Source organism: Apium graveolens, chromosome 5 (genome assembly GCF_009905375.1).
Source record: "Apium graveolens cultivar Ventura chromosome 5, ASM990537v1, whole genome shotgun sequence".
NCBI classification, from domain to species: Eukaryota; Viridiplantae; Streptophyta; class Magnoliopsida; order Apiales; family Apiaceae; genus Apium; species Apium graveolens.
Window position 1 is genome coordinate 166,966,649 of NC_133651.1, and position 17,764 is coordinate 166,984,412.

The window sequence follows — 17,764 nt, forward strand, 5'->3', positions numbered from 1 at the left end:
GCTTTTCCATGAAAACCAAAGGAGAAAATTTCAAAAATCAAGCTACACACCTTCATAATTCAAGAGGTTTGTTTCTTTAGCTTCCATAATTCATAACTAAGATGAGCCATAAGATTAAGCTCAAGATTCCATGTTTAACATAGCTAATCAATTCATCTAAGTTCTTGGTGAACAGTGTTTTCAAGAAACTAACTTTGTGTTTTCTTATGTTTTCTTAAAGATCCAAGCTTAGTAAAGATAGTTAGTGGTTATTTAAGGCTTCCTAAGTGATTCTCCACTCTCCAAGGAAGGTATAACCCCTCCAAACCATAACTTTACTTTGAGTATTAGGTTTGGTTTTGTTTCTTATAGTTCATGAGAGCATGATTATTGTATGTTTAGAGTTTGGATGGAATTATAATGATTTTGGGTTATAAATCTTGGTTGTTGGTTGATGAACCTTAAGTATAATTAGTAGCTCTTGTTTGAGATTGAATAAGTTGGCAAAATCATGAGGTTATGGACTGAGTTATTAAGGTTTGGATGAAGTTTGGTGGTATTGGTGGTTATGGGTTGATTTGTGGTTGATTGTGGTTGATAGGAGTAGTTTAAAATTTGGTAATCGCGTAAACATAGCCGTCGTAATGTCCGATTTACTTTAGACTATTTTTGCTCTTAACATTAGGACCCGTGAATTCACTATTAGGTTTTGACCATTGCCATGATTAGATAGTTCATGTTACGAGCTTCGTTTTGATATGTGGTTCGTTTGATTCCGATGTACGGTTTAGGAGAAACGACTGTTTTAAGTAACGGTATTTCGTGAACGAACCATTACCCCTCGCCTTACTTTGAAACATAGGTTAAAGACCTTAAAGGACTAATTGGAGTATGAAACATTTATTTAAAGTGTATTAGGTAGTTGGTAAGGCACTCGCAAAAGAATCGCCTTAAAACCCTTAATGGTTAATTAATTAAAAATGGTGGAGCCGAGGGTACTCGAGCGACTTAAGTGAATCGTTAAGCGCAAAAGCGAACGTTAGGGTCTAATTGGTTAAAGTATAGATTCATAAGCGACTTTGGTTTAATTCCAACTTATATGTTGTTTATAGGTTACCAGACTCATCACAAGCCATTTGTAACCCCCAGTCGCTCAGGCAAGTTTTCTACACGTATAACTGTTGTTGTGATGTATATGTGTATATGCATGATCTTGTGATAAATGCATATTTGTTATTAGCAAATTCTTGCGATATATTGGAGCATGTGATATGGTATATATGCATCCCTGTTTCGTATTCTTGATTTATATATCTGTTGGTTCAAATGCTTATTAGTTGCATAATACCTATGCTAGAGATAAGCAGTAGTTGCGTATACCCTTAGTATAGGGGACCCAAAGGTGAACATTTTCTAAACCGGGAGGCGATGTTCTCGAGTATATTATATATATATATAGTTTTCAAAACTATTAATCGAATAAGGATTATTCGATAACTTTATTTTATTTAATGAATATTATTTTGAATATTCGTTCGAGGACTTATGACTCCGCTTACTTTATTTAATGAATATTATTTTGAATATTCATTCGAGAACTTATGACTCCTTATTTTATTAAAGAATAATCTTTATTTTATTAAAGAATAATGTTTCGATAATCAAACTTATATTCGATTATTCAAATAAAGATCGTACTTTCGTATAAGTATATCTTTGGTTATTTAATATTCATTTTAAGTATGAGTTTTAAAACATCTACTTCAATTATTTTTGTAAAGATTATTCTTTATGAGAATATTATTTAAATAATAATATTCAGATATTTTTTGATATATTGGGACTGATTTATTTTATTAAATCAGCGTTACTCCAAACATTCTTAAAAATGTTTTCGAGTCTTTAAAATGATTTTTAAAAGTTAGAGTGGATCCCAAAACTCATTTTCAAATTTAAGATCTTCCTTTCGAAGGGGATTTAAATACTCACTTAAAATTAAGGGATCCGGCTCTGTGGTGTATTTTTATATTCGCAACGAGGTTGCTGTTTTGATAAATGAATTGATTACTTACCCAACGTTCGGGAAGTAAGTCCATCTAATTGAGTCGGCATAAGCGACAGGCCGGGGTACGGTCTATCAAAGTGTAAGTGGCTGGGTGGCAGTCCATCAACGCGTAAGAGGCCGGGTGGCGGTCCAGCACAAGGTCCTAATACGGCCAGGTTGATGACCGGTGGGGGATTCATCCATCTACTAGTAGAAAAGGTTATTTATTGGTATTTTTGCCTGATCAGCAAGATATCGGGTTTATGCCAAGGTTTTCTCCTTTCCAAATTCATTGGATATTGCAACTCTATTTATAATTTTCATAACAGAGGTTTTCAAGGAGTGTATGAAATGTATATATATATAGGTGTATATATATATCGGGACTTAATGAAGTATCTCGTAACTTCATTATTTATAATGATATTTCAAAGATTGAATCTATTCAAGTCTTTTCTTGTAGTCTCATCTATGTGATGAACTTTTGAAACTGATGATACCTTGAACAGTGGTAGTTCAAGTAGTATCCGAAAAAGATATAAGTATATTGGAGTATCTTGTAACTTCATCTTTTCAAATTATATCTGGTTAATGATTATCTTATGCATGACAAAGATTTTCACAAAAACGTTGAGACAAGGTTAGATATATGAAATCACCTTGCAACGATAGTTTTATACAGTTATAAACTGGAACTCTGTGTATATTATGCATGGAAGAGGACTTCCAAGATTTTGAAAAGTATATATATACATATATACTGAATATTTTGCGACTTGGTCGCGTTAAGATATCAGTTTGGTTCATTTCTTCTTGACCAAGACTTTCATGAGTACTATGAGAATGCTCATATATAGTTAATCATTATACATATTATTTTGGTGGGCTTGTTGCTCACCCTTGCTTTCTTCTTTCATCACACAACAACAGATAGAAAAGATGAACAGGACCAAGCTCCCAATTCGCGAGCGGATAGAAAACGTTCCGCAGTTTCCTATAGGCGTTGATGTCGCTGTAGCTGAGGTAGGAACTACCAATAGGCTAGGCTTTCAACTTTTGATGTACCAGACTTATGTATCTTTATCAATTGTAATAATGGCAAAGAAATATAAATCTATTCAGAAACCCTTTTAAGGTGTAATGGCATATAATTTTGGAATAAAATGACTCGTGTTATTTTTTTGGACATTCATCTCTGAGACTATAACTTGTGGTGTGTGTATTTATTGTGGGGTCACCGTACAGAGTAGTTGATTGTTTATTAAGATTGGGTGTTATTAAGGGAAATGGAACTCGTGACAACCCGGATCCCCGACCCCAGATTTGGGGGTGTTACAGAAATGGTATCAGAGCCAAGCGTTATAAACCTCAGAGATGATGTGACGTTAAGATAATAAGTTCACTAAGATAATAAGAACTCTTGCCAAGTTCATAGTCGGGCTACCTAACGTAGTACTGACAGTTAAAACCCTTATGGGAACCCTTATAAATATCGTGATAGAACCGTAGTTCGTTATCGTATATGGTAGCGGGACTCCGAACCCTGAGGTTTAGGAGCAACAACGCGATAATGTTTTATTACTTATTGGAGATCAGATTATGGATCCGATAGAGCGTCCTAACGCGGGATCGGATGATGTTCATATTGAGGATGTAGCGGTTGAGGATGTTGTCCTATAAGGGATAGTTGCTGAGGAGGATCCCATGGAGGATCCTGGAAAGAATGAATAAAGGACCACTGATGAATTGATGACCATGGTTAGGTCGACTACCAGAGGTAGGATTGGTCGGTCACTACCGGAGGTTCATTCAAGTTTGTAAAGATAGTAGCCCCCTTTAACGCGGCTTACTCGTAAGATTGGGAAGTTTGAATGGACAGAGAAATACGAGAATAACTTTCAAGAACTGAAGCAAAGATTGGTGACGGCCCCTATGATGGCGTTGCCGGATGGAAAAGGAGATTTTGTGATGTCTAGTGATGCTTCGCATAAGGAATTAGGGTGCTTCTTATACAGCATAACAAGGTAATCGCGTACGCGTCAAGACAATTAAGGGAATATAAAATTCGATATCCCCACCCATGAGCTTGGGCTCGTGGCAATAGTTTTGCCCTAAATATTGGAGGCACTACTTGTATGGAGAGAAGTGCGAGATTTACACAAGCCATAAGTGCTCTAGTGCATTTTCACGCAAAAAGAGCTCAACATACGCCAGAGGAGACCATTACAACCAAGCCACCTAGAGCTGATGATGAGGTTGACTATGGTACTGGTGAATCTGCAGATTTCTTTGGAGATGATGGTGATGATAGTGAAGAGCTCATAGACATAGGGGGAGAAGCAAGCACCAGCTCTAGATATGGCCTGCCATCATGGGCATTCTCCAAAGACTGTGATATTCAACACTTCAAAACCACTCTCATCCATCAAATTCAAGACAAACATAATGCTCTTCAAGCCACAACAAATGATAGCACCAGGAAGCTCTTACAGGCATATCTCAATTCTCTAGTATTGCATCAAATCCAAGGCTTTCAACACAATCAGGATGTCACTTCTATCAAGACTGAGATTGATCAAGTGAAGAAGGACATTTCTGAAATATTGGATGCTAAACTTCTAGAAGCAACAATGATTGATATTAAAAGATAGCTAAGGAAAAACTCTAATTGTTACGACCGGCATTTTTTGTAATATTATTTGTGAACTTTGTATAATATTAGAGCCGATTATAAATATACGTAATAATTGTACGTTTGTGTGAATGGAATTTGCTGCGTTATAAGTTACTTTATGTAGAAATTTTTCAAAGCAAGAGTTTTATTAATTACCCTTATTTTTAATTTATCAGGAACATTCTAAACCTTGGATTTTTTTTTAAAAGTTATTTCATTCCCAAATTTCAATAGTGATCTCATAAAATTTCTAAAAATCCAAGTTATTTTATGGTATAAATTTTATAATTTTTGAACCTTTATTTTATTTTATAAAAATAAATCTTTGAAAATTTGTTTGTTAATAATTAGCAAATTACATGGAAACCCTTGCATGCAAATCACTCTTCCATTCTATTAAAGGGCAAAGGAGACATTTCCAACCCCACTAACTCACCTTTTGTTAGCCAAATTACCACATTAACCTTGCATGCAAAATGGCCTAACTTTAGCAAGAGGTTATTCTTGTACATTCTCATTTCCACACATTTCTTTTAGTCAATCAAAAGCATAAAACCAAGCATAAAATATGAGAATCATTTTATTCACTCCACACTCCACCCTCATCTCACCTGCCTCTCCTCCTTGCTCTTGGCCGAGAACCCCCTCCCCACTCCCTTCTATTATTTTTCATTCCATTCTCATCTTCCCTAGTGTAATTCCCCTACCTACATTTATTTTATATACTTTCCAAGAGTTTTGTGAATGGGAGATGAAGTTTCATGGTTGCATGTGTAGCTTTTGTGTGATCTCCAAAGAGAAACTCTTGATTCTTGTGAATTTAAGAGCTCTCTATGAGATACATTTCATATATATTTTAAACAAGTGTTTTATGGAAAAACCATGCTTTAAAAACCTTTGCATGCTACTAAAATTTCACTATATAATCATGATTAGCCATGCATGCTAGTTTTAAGTTGTTAATATGATGATCAACCATGTTGTGTATGCTACTCTTCTCGAAATCATGTTTTCATTTTTAAAATTCCATAAATTCGAATTATGTGTACTTGAAATAGATTGTTTCCATGATATATTGCTTAATAATAGTTAAGAGAAGATATATTTCATGATTATTAAGGTTGGGTAATAGGTTCAAGTCGAATTTGCAAGAATTTAAACTCTATGTTTAGCTGAAACCTTGTTAAGTATTTTCCATGAGTTGCATGTTGTATTTTTTATTTGCATGTCGGTGTTCTAGGGTATGGATGATCTCCACTCCTATTGAGGCACTATTTTAGGATATTGATGCACTAGGTTTTCTTTGGTAAAGGTTGGATGCTTGGTTAATAAGTGGGAGTTAAGGTGGAAAGGGTTTGGTTAGTGTTTGCATTTTTCCAGAATGTTGCACTAGTTTGTGGGGAAGTTTTGAAGGGGAATTTGTTGTGCACTTTGAGGCCCAAGCCACCAGAATCTAGCACTAGGAGTATACAATAGGTTTCAGGTGTTTGTTGGAGTTTTGTAAGATGTTTGGTTAGGTGCACGAGTGGAATCACAAAATCTGTCCAGCAGGGGACAATTTTGTTGCAACTTAGAAATGGGAAGTTTTGACCATGTCATAGGTAGGCCCTCATTAGGCCCTATTGGGCCTTAGTTAGAGGGAGTGTCAGAGGAGTTGTTCCAGCCATAGTTCATAGGATTTGAGTTAGAATAATATGTCACAAGTTAGTTCAAGTCAGGACCTTTTCTGCCCAGAAAAACAGGGGAACCATGGATTTTAAGCTTAGGCCTAGGGAGGCCTAAGCTAGGCCCTTGAGCCACATCAAGTTTGGGAGTTGCCTTATGATCAGAAGAGTCTAGTGTAGAAGTTTTGGAGGTAAACTTGTAGTGTAAGAGTGTCTAATACACCCAAGAAACCATAGGTGTCATTCTGAAATTTACCATAATGAGCACTTTCACTTACCACAGTTTTAGAGCACTTATGAGTGAGGCCTAGGTTGACCACTATAGTTTCAAGATATCATAAATTCATTAGAGTGAAAGGCCCAAGTCAGGGTCAATAGGATTTGGATGTTTTAGTAAAGGCAAATCGAGTTAGGAGGCCAAAATTTGGAGATTTTGTCTAGTTTAGCGATCAAGTGACCTAAGTTGTGGAGCGAGATCATCCAAGCCTAGTGTTGCAAGATGGTGTGTGTGATATTATTTGGTACTTAAATATGTTATGGGAGCATATGTGGCTATATGTACTATTATGTTTATAAGGTGATTATAAATTGCGTGCATATAGGCCTAAGTGCCATTTGTGTGACGCCCTCCAAACCCGGGGTCTAGATTTGGGGGTCACTAGCCAATAAACTATAATAAAACAATCACAGTGGAATAATATAATAAATATGATCCCTTACATGCACTGGATCGATCACAGGTTATAGTATGGAACAAGCACTAATACAAACCAACTGTTATTACAAACCATAAGTCTAATTAGTTTTACAGATTATTCAAATTTTATTACAAACCTCTAGACTATCCAAGCGTCCCAAAATAGTCTACCTGGATTACACACTAAACTATTTACAAGCACTCGACTTCTGATCAAACCTGGAACTCAAGCCTGCTCTGGTTTAGCTGAAAGATTAGATTAATAAATAAGTATGAGCGAAGAGATGCTCAGCAAGTAATATCAACTTTGTAAGTGAACAACAATAACAATATCCGAGTAAAAGTTCAAGTTGATATAAACTTTAAAGTTTAAGCACTATGATGTTCCTGATGATCAATCATGAAACAGCACCAGTATCCCTCAGCCATACCGTAAATATAGGTATCGATATCCCGCTGCCATACCGTACCTATTGGATATCCATAAAAAGGCATATACTCGCCTAGCAAGATATTACACTTTCGTATAATAGCTCACGCTGGACCGGTGCCTCGGCCTTTTATGTTAACCAATAATCAATTTACAAAATAAATTTTGAATAAAGGAGTCGGATTAATGATATCCTTATCCATTCAACTCCCCATGTCACATGGTCCGGAGTTATCTCAACAACTGATGGCGAAATAACTAGAACAATTAGTTATTCGCTAATCTCAATTCATAGTTTCACTGTGTAGAGTATATCTGGATAGTATAGTTATTCACTATCTATCCAATCAAAAGATCGGTTCTAGCAGAATGATTGTTAGAATAAGAGAATGTCAATAAATATAGGAGTATTGATATTCCATGTGCTATCAGAGTATTTATAAACAGATCTTATATTTGAATATATAAAACAATAAGCTATTCTGAATTTAGAATAGGGAAGAATACTTGCCTGGTATGCTCACTAACTTTTCACTAAAACCCTGGCTTATAGCTGCTGGCTATCAACTCCGTCTAGCACTTGACCACACTCCTTTCTACTCGATTCTATAAACAAAAGGACTATCTTAATTGGCAAAACCAAACTCAATCGACGTAACTATACGTCTTGACATCTACTCGATCATTTATAACTAAGCATGGCATTTTAAACTGTAAACAAATAGCATGCATATCACATAGCACATAATCATGGTATTCATATAACACGTAATCACATAATTCATGTAATACGTAAGTCAGATCATTAAAAGATATATCTCAGGGCGTTCAGAATTAAAATCAGGTTAATATTAGCATTTATCGATCAAATACCAACTCAAACTGATACACAAATCAAATGACATTGCAATACAAAAAAATTAGGTCTCAAAAGTATTTTTATTGAAAGCATAATAATTTTCTCAGTCTATACGCATTCGTTTCGTATTAAAAGGATGAATGGTTTAATTATTATGAATAAAATAAGAAATAAATAGGTTTAAATCAATTAATAATAATATTAACTGATTTTAAATACCAAAATATAATTTTTAAAACCTTAAAATAATTTTTAGAAATTATTTGAGTTAATTATAAATAATTTACTTTTATTTAACTATTTATAAATAAAATTAATTGATTAATTGATTTTTAATCAATTAATTAAATTCATAAATAATTAACTAAAATGAATTATAAATAACTAAATCAAATTGGATTTTTTTAAAAATAATAAAAGAAAATAATTTTTGAAATTTAAAATAATTTAGAAAATATTTTTTTTAGAATTTTAGGTAATAAATAAATGATTTTTGAAAGTAAAACAAATGGTTTTTAAATTTTGAAAATGAATTTTGAAAATAAACAAAACAGAAAAATCTCACATACAGGTTTTTATGGCTGAGTTTTGGGGAATAAAAATCAAAACCGGGTCGGGCAAGGAAGTAAAACGGGTCAACAAGAACGAATCTGGGTCGGGTTGAACACCCACCGGATTCTTGTAAATTACCCAGTTTCCGGCGGGGCTGACCGACTCCGGTGAGTCGTTTCATGGCTGAAATCATCCCCTTTTTGTTCTGTTTTTCAGTGTAACATGTCCCCATCAATTCGTATCTACAAATCATACAACAACCACAGTCAATCACGTCAGAATCATCACTGACACCATGAACACCGGTAAGCTTGGAAGCTTTCCGGCGAACCTCGACGATGGCCAAATCTCAACCAAATCCCACACTTAATACACGAAAATGATGCTGATAACACGTACAACGTATTCCCGTATTCATACTCAACAACCAAGTCAAGAATAATTCGTAAAATCAAAAGAAAAACAATCGAATTAACTCAAGAACTAATTCGACTATTCTGTACATAAACAACTCGAACCTATACATAAATCGATTATAACCAAGCTCATGAATCTATTAGAATCGTCAAAATCAACCAACAATCAATCAATAGTCCAAAAATTGAGAAATTAAAATGAAGAACTTAAACTTCGATTTTTACAAATAACACAATCTTAAATCAAGATAATTATACCGAAAGATCGCCCCTGAGATGCTCTTTGATTCGGTAATAGTTTCGTCAACAACCGATTACTGCAGATGGATCAATCGATCGATTCTGTTGAAGAACAAACCCTAACCCCCATTTTTTATTTTCTGAGTTTTTATTTTATTTTTAGTAATTTATGAAAATAAAATAAAATAAAATAAAATAAAATAAAACAAATTTGCTATATATATATACAGGAAATTTAATACACCAAAATAAATTAAGGGTGTTTTTATCCCCTAATTATATTCATTAGGGCCCCAAAATAATAATTACGGGGAATAATTTTAAAAAATGATGAAATACAAAATTAATGTCAAAATTCCCCAAAAATTGTGAATAATTTAAAAATACAAAAATAAAGGGTATTTGAAATACAAATAATTTTATAAAAATAAAAACACCGATTTTGTGGGGTTTGTCGTCCCGGTGGGGTCCCGGTTCGATGATTTTTGAAAAACAAGAACGATCCCTAAATTACCAGAAAAACCCGATAACACATAAAATGCATTAAAACATGCGTAAAATGAAATAAAACGAGTACCTTAATAAAGATGCTAATAAATACGCGTCCTGATTGCAGATAGGTTCATATAATTGCAGTTTAAACATATACTAATCAATCAAAAAAAATTTCTGGCCCGCACAGAAACACACATAACAACTATAACATCTAATATCATGGCAATGATCACTTTAAATTTATAAACACATAATATTTATTTATTTAACACATATTCACATAATTTTTCCTGGATATTACATTCATTCCCCCTTAACAGGATTCTGTCCTCAGAATCAGCCTAGGAAAATAAATGAAGATACTTGGATCACATTTCGCTTTCCAACTCCCAAGTCGACTCTTCAACCTTGGGATTCCTCCATAAAACTCGTACTGATGACACAGACTTATTCCTAAGCACTCTTTCTTTCCTATCTAAAATCTGCACTGGTTGCTCTACAAAAGATAAATCTGGCTGAATCTCGATTGGCTCGTATTCTATCACATGGTTCGAATCAGGCAAATAACGCTTCAACATCGACACATGGAACACATTGTGAATATGCTGCAATGGAGGTGGTAATGCTAACTCGTAAGCAACCTTTCCCACACGCTTCAAAATCTCAAAACGACCAACATAACACGGACTCAGATTTCCTTTCTTTCCAAATCTTGATAAACCTTTCCAAGGCAAAACCTTTAATAGTACTGCTTCACCAACTTCAAATTCCATATTCTTTCTGGAAAGATCAGCATATCTGCGTTGACGATTTTAAGCTGCTGTTAATCTTTTCCGAATGAGTTCTATTTTTTCCTTCGTTTGCTGGATCAATTCTGGACCCAAAATCTTTCTCTCACCAACCTCATCCCAACATATTGGAGATCTGCATCTTCTCCCGTACAAAGCTTCGTAAGGCGGCATCCCAATACTTGCATGATAGCTGTTGTTGTAGGAGAATTCAACTAAAGGCAAATGCTCGTCCCAACTTTCTTCAAAATCTAGTGCACATACCCTTAACATATCTTCAATAGTCTGAATCGTCCTTTCACTTTGACCGTCTGTCTGCGGATGATACGCGGTACTCATGTTCAGCTTCGTTCTGAGATAATCTTAAAACTTCTCCAAAATCTTGAATTAAATCGAGGATCTCTATATGAAACTATGGATACTGGAACTCCATGTCGGGTCATAATTTCCTTAAGATATAACCAAACCAATTTATCCATTGAAAATCTCTCGTTGATAGGAAGAAAATGCGCTGACTTCGTCAATCTATCGATAATAACCCAAATAGCATCATGATTTGCCCTGGTCCTTGGTAATCCAACTACAAAATCCATCGCGATATGTTCCCACTTCCATTCTGGAATGTCCAATGGTTGTATTAGTCCACTGGGCCTTTGATGTTCCTCTTTGACTCGCTGACAAGTGTAGCACTTACTTACCCATTCTGCAATTTCCTTCTTCCTGCTTGGCCACCAAAAGTTTTCTCTTAAGTCTCTGTACATCTTGGTACTCCCGGGATGAATTGAATATCTGGAGTTGTGAGCGTCTCGAAGAATTTCATCTTTCAGCTCGGCTACGTTGGGTATCCATATTCTAGAAGAAAATCTTAATATTCCTTTATCATCCTTTTGACTCCCAATCTCTTCTCCTGTCAAACTGTCTCGTTCATGGCTCAGTACTTCTTTCTGACATCTTCTTATCTTCTCTAATAGTTCTGGTTGAAAAGACATTGCACAAAATACCTGTGTAGACATACTTGGGATCTGACCTCTATTTCAAGCTTCTCAAATTCCTTGATTAATTCCTCGGATAAAGTTATCATGTTTAACCTTTCTTTTCGGCTCAGAGCGTCGGCCACCACATTTACTTTACCTGGATGATAGGTGATGGTCCAGTCGTAGTCCTTGATTAGTTCTAGTCATCTTCTCTGCCTCATGTTCAATTCCTTCTGGGTGAAGATATACTTCAAACTCTTATGGTCCATGTAGATCTCGTACTTTTCCCCATAAATATAATGCCTCAAAATCTTCAATGCAAACACTATAGCTGCCAATTCAAGATCATGAGTTGGATACTTCTCTTCATGTGGTTTCAACTGTCTTGAAGCGTAGGCTATCACTTTGTCATGCTGCATCAAAACACATCCCAATCCTTTGTACGACGCGTCACTGTAGATCACAAAATTTCCTTGATCATCCGGTAAGACTAGTACTGGAGAAGATACTAATCTATTCTTTAATTCTTGGAAACTTTCCTCGCACTTCTCGTCCCATTCAAATTTCTGATTCTTTCTGGTGAGCTTTGTCAATGGCGTAGCTATCTTTGTAAAATCTTGCACGAATCTTCCGTAGTACCCTGCCAATCCCATGAAACTTCGTACTTCTGTTGGTGTTTTTGGCCTCTCCCAATTGATTATGGCTTCAATCTTTGCTGATCCACTTCCACTCCTTTATTGCTAATCACGTGCCCAAGAAATTGTACTTCTTTCAACCAAAATTCACACTTAGAATACTTTGCGTATAATTTCTCCTGTCGCAGTATCTCAAGAACTATCCTCAAGTGCTCTGCATGCTCTTCTTCTGTTTTAGAATAGATCAAGATGTCGTCTATGAACACGATCACAAATTTATCCAAATACTTCTTGAATACTCGATTCATCAGATCCATGAAAGCTGCTGGTGCGTTGGTTAATCCAAATGCCACCACTAGAAACTCATAATGCCCATATCTGGTTCTAAATGCGGCCTTCGGAATGTCTTCTGGCTTGATCTTCAGTTGATGATATCCAGATCTTAAATCAATTTTAGAAAACCACACAGCGCCTCTCAATTGGTCAAACAAATCATCGATCCTTAGTAACGGGTACTTGTTCTTAATGGTTAGCTTATTCAGTTCTCGATAGTCAATACACAGTTGCAAACTCCCATCCTTCTTCTTGACAAACAATACTGGTGCACCCCACGAGGATACACTGGGTCTTATAACTTCTTTCTCCAAAAGATCTTACAGTTGAGTTGCCAATTCTTTCATCTCCACTGGTGCCATCCGGTACGGAGCTTTAGAAACTGGTTCTGTTCTGGGTGCTAGATCAATTGTAAACTCAATTTCTCTGTCGGGAGGTAATCCTGGTAGATTGTCTGGAAAGATATCTGGAAATTTGTTGACAACTGGAAACGCTTTTAGTGCTGGAACTTCTTTGCTGGTGTCTATCACATGGGCCAAATACGCTTTGCAATTCTGACGCAATAGCTTCTTCACTTGAGCTATCGTTAATAACTTCTTCTCTTGCTTATTTCCTCGAAATATCACCTTTTTCTTACTATCCAATGTCTGAAGTCTTACCTTCCTATTCTTACAATCAATCTGAGTGTTATTTTCTGACAACCAATCCATTCCTAAAATAACATCAAATTCACCCAACTTAAAAGGTATCAAGTTGGCATAGAAATGATGTCGTCCTATCTCAATATCACACCTTGGGCACACTTGGTCGACAGAAACTTGGTCCTTATTAGCTAATTCTATCATTAATGCTTGTGCTAACAACTTAACTTCGCAATGCAGTTTATCGACAAAATCTTGAGAAATAAATGACCTTGTAGCTCCAGAATCAAATAAAACTTTAGCATCTACGGAGTTGACTGGAAGCATACCTGCAACCACGTCTGAACTCTGAACAGCATCCTTCATAGTCATATTGAATGTCCTGGCCTTTGGCTGATTCTTTGTTGGTGCCCCTCAGTCCTTGGCACACCCTGAGAGGATGGTCCTGTAATCTGTGGTATATTTGCACCTTGAGCTTGCTCTTTATAGTTGTTGGCGTAATGACCTGTCTTTCCGCATCAGAAACATGTAACTTCTGGCACCTGATTGTGGCACTCATATGCATGATGTCCCTTCATATTATACTTGTAGCACACAGAATTAGCTTTGCAAATCCCAGAATGTTTTCTACCACAAAACTTGTAATCTGGCATTGGTGGACGATTGGGCCTCTGCTGATTTAAATTCTGAAAATGATTCCCATTTCCTGGCTGTGGTTTCTTAAATCCCACACTCTTATTATCCTGAAACTCTGGCTTTTTATTGAAACGGCCCTGGAAGTTACCTTGTTGCTGGCCTCCTCCTGAGGTTTCTATTTTCCTTTTCTTCCCATCCTTTCCTTTCTGATACATATCACTCTTACTTTCAATCACCATCGCTTTCTGCACCACTGCCACATATGAAGTCAATTCAAACATGGCCACCCTATTCTGAATCCAAAATCTCAATCCCCGTTCAAATCTTCTGGCCTTCTTTTCATCTGTGTCAACCTGATCCGGCACAAACCTCGCTAGCTTAGTAAACTTAGCCTCGTACTCAGCCACAGTAAGATCACCTTGGGTCAGGTTTAAGAACTTAATCTCCATTTGATTCTTCATATACCTTGGGAAATACTTCTCCAGGAACAGCTCTGTGAATCTCTCCCAAGTTATAAACTCACCTCCTTCCAATGCTCGCGTGGATTCCCACCAATAGTTCACCTCGCCCTTCAGAAAGTAGCTTGCAAACTTGGTCTTCTGTCCAATGCCTGCTCTGACTAATTAAAAAGCCTTTTCCATTTCCTTGAGCCATGCATTGGCTTTCACGGGATCAGCACTTCCCTTGAACTCAGGTGGCTTCACAGCTTGAAATTGCTTAAAAGTCACTGCAGGTGGTGTTGCTGCTTACTGCTGCTGTTGCTGCATAAGATGTAACATATGTTGCTGTATCAGTCCCAACATCTGGAAAATCGCTGGATCCGTACGACTCTCGGTACGATCCTCTCCTGAATTATTCCTTCTCTTTGGTGCCATTATTCTGGTATGAAAACAAGCAACTTATATAATAATATGTCAAGCATTGTGTCAAATATGTAGCAATTCTTTAGCATATCAAAATTCTCAAACATTATCTTTCTCAAAATATCATAAACTTGCTACCATATTAACACAAGCGACATGATTATCACATAATCCTGCTTATCATCTTGAGAATAATAACACGAAGAAAATTTACGAAGAATTATCCAAACCTTTTTAAATCCTTGCTCGAAATCTCAAATAAACCAATAAACAATGGATAGGGTTGCAACACAACCTTCCAACCTCTCTTCCAACACTTCTTACCATTCTCAAAACCAACAAAATAGCAGGGCAATACACAAAGGCCTAAGGCTAGACACAAAACAAGAAACCTCAACAACTTATCTATAACCTAGCCCAATAACCTAAATTTAATCCTATAATAGCTAACCTACACGCGCCTATCTTATGTGATCTTCCTATGACTCATCTATGACAATCCTAAGCCTATTTCAGCGACTATAACCTGTAGCTCTGATACCAACCTATGACGCCCTCCAAACCCGGGGTCTAGAGTTGGGGGTCACTGGCCAATAAACTATAATAAAACAATCAGAGCGGAATAATATAATAAATATGACCCCTTATATGCACTGGATCGATCACAGGTTATAGTATGGAACATGCACTAATACAAACCAACTGTTATTACAAACCATAAGTCTAATTAGTTTTACAGATTATTCAAATTTTATTACAAACCTCTAGACTATCCAAGCGTCCCAAAACAGTCTACCTGGAATACACACCAAACTATTTACAAGCACTCGACTACTGATCAAACTTGGAACTCAAGCCTGCTCTGGTTTAGCTGAAAGATTAGATTAATAAACAAGTATGAGCGAAGAGATGCTCAGCAAGTAATATCAAGTTTGTAAGTGAATAACAATAACAATATCCGAGTAAAAGTTCAAGCTGATATAAACTTTAAAGTATAAGCGACAATTTTATCAAGCACAATTATGCACTATGTTGTTCCCGATGATCAGTCATGAAACAACACCGGTATCCCGCAGCCATACCGTAAATATAGGTATCGATATCCCGGTGCCTCGGCCTCTTACGTTAACCAATAATCAATTCACAAATATAATTTGAATAAAGGTGTCGGATTAATGACATCGTTATCCATTCAACTCCCCATGTCACATGGTCCGGAGTTATCTCAACAACTGATGGCGAAATAACTAGAACAATTAGTTATTCACTAATCTCAATTCATAGTTTCATTGTATAGAGTATATCTGGATAGTATAGTTATTCACTATCTATCAAATCAAAAGATCGGTTCTAGCAGAATGATTGCTAGAATAAGAGAATGTCAATAAATATAGGAGTATTGATATTCCATGTACTATCAGAGTATTTATAAACATATCTTATATTTGAATATGTAAAATAATAAGCTATTCTGAATTTAGAAGAGGGAAGAATACTTGCCTGGTATGCTCACTAACTTTTCACTAAAACCCTGGCTTATAGCTGCTGGCTATCAACTCCGTCTAGCACTTGACCACACTCCTTGCTACTCGATTCTATAAACAAAAGGACTATCTTAATTGGCAAAACCAAACTCAATCGACGTAACTATACGTCTTGACATCTACCCGATCGTTTATAACTAAGCATGGCATTTTAAACTGTAAACATATAGCATGCATATCACATAGCACGTAATCATGGTATTCGTATAACACTTAATCACATAATTCATGTAATACGTAAGTCAGATCATTAAAAGATATATCTCAGGGCGTTCGGAATTAAATTCAGGTCAATATTAACATATATCGATCAAATACTGACACAAACTGATACACAAATCGAATGACATTGCAATACAAAAGAAATTAGGTCTCAAAAGTATTTTTATTGAAAGCGTAATAATTTTCTTAGTCTATACGCGTTCGTTTCATATTAAACGGACGAACGGTTTAATTATTATGAATAAAATAAAAAATAAATAGATTTAAATCAATTAATAATAATATTAATTGATTTAAATACCAAAATATAATTTTTAAAACCTTAAAATAATTTTTAGAAATTGTTTGAGTTAATTATAAATAATTTACATTTATTTAACTATTTATAAATAAAATTAATTGATTAATTGATTTTTAATCAATTAATTAAATTCATAAATAATTAACTAAAATGAATTATAAATAATTAAATCAAATTGGATTTTTTTGAAAATAATAAAAGAAAATAATTTTTGAAATTTAAAATAATTCAGAAAATAATTTTTTTAGAATTTTAGATAATAAATATATGATTTTTGAAAGTAAAATAAATGGTTTTTAAAATTTTGAAAATGAATTTTGAAAATAAACAAAAGAGAAAATCTAACAAACAGGTTTTTATGGCTGGGTTTTGGGGAATAAAAATCAAAATCGGGTCGGGCAAGGAAGTAAAACGGGTCAACAAGAACGAATCCGGGTCCGGTTGAATTACCCAGTTTCCGGCGGGGCTGACCGACTCCGGTGAGTCGTTTGCCAAATCATCCCCGTTTTGTTCTGTTTTTCAGTGTAACATGTCCCCTATCGATTCGTTTCCACAAATCATACAACAACCACAGTCAATCACGTCGAAATCATCACCGACACCATGAACACCGGTAAGCTTGGAAGCTTTCCGGCGAACCTCGACGATGGCCAAATCTCAACCAAATCCCACACTTAATACACGAAAATGATGCTGATAACACGTACAACCTATTCCCGTATTCATAATCAACAACCAAGTCAAGAATAATTCATAAAATCAAAAGAAAAACAATCG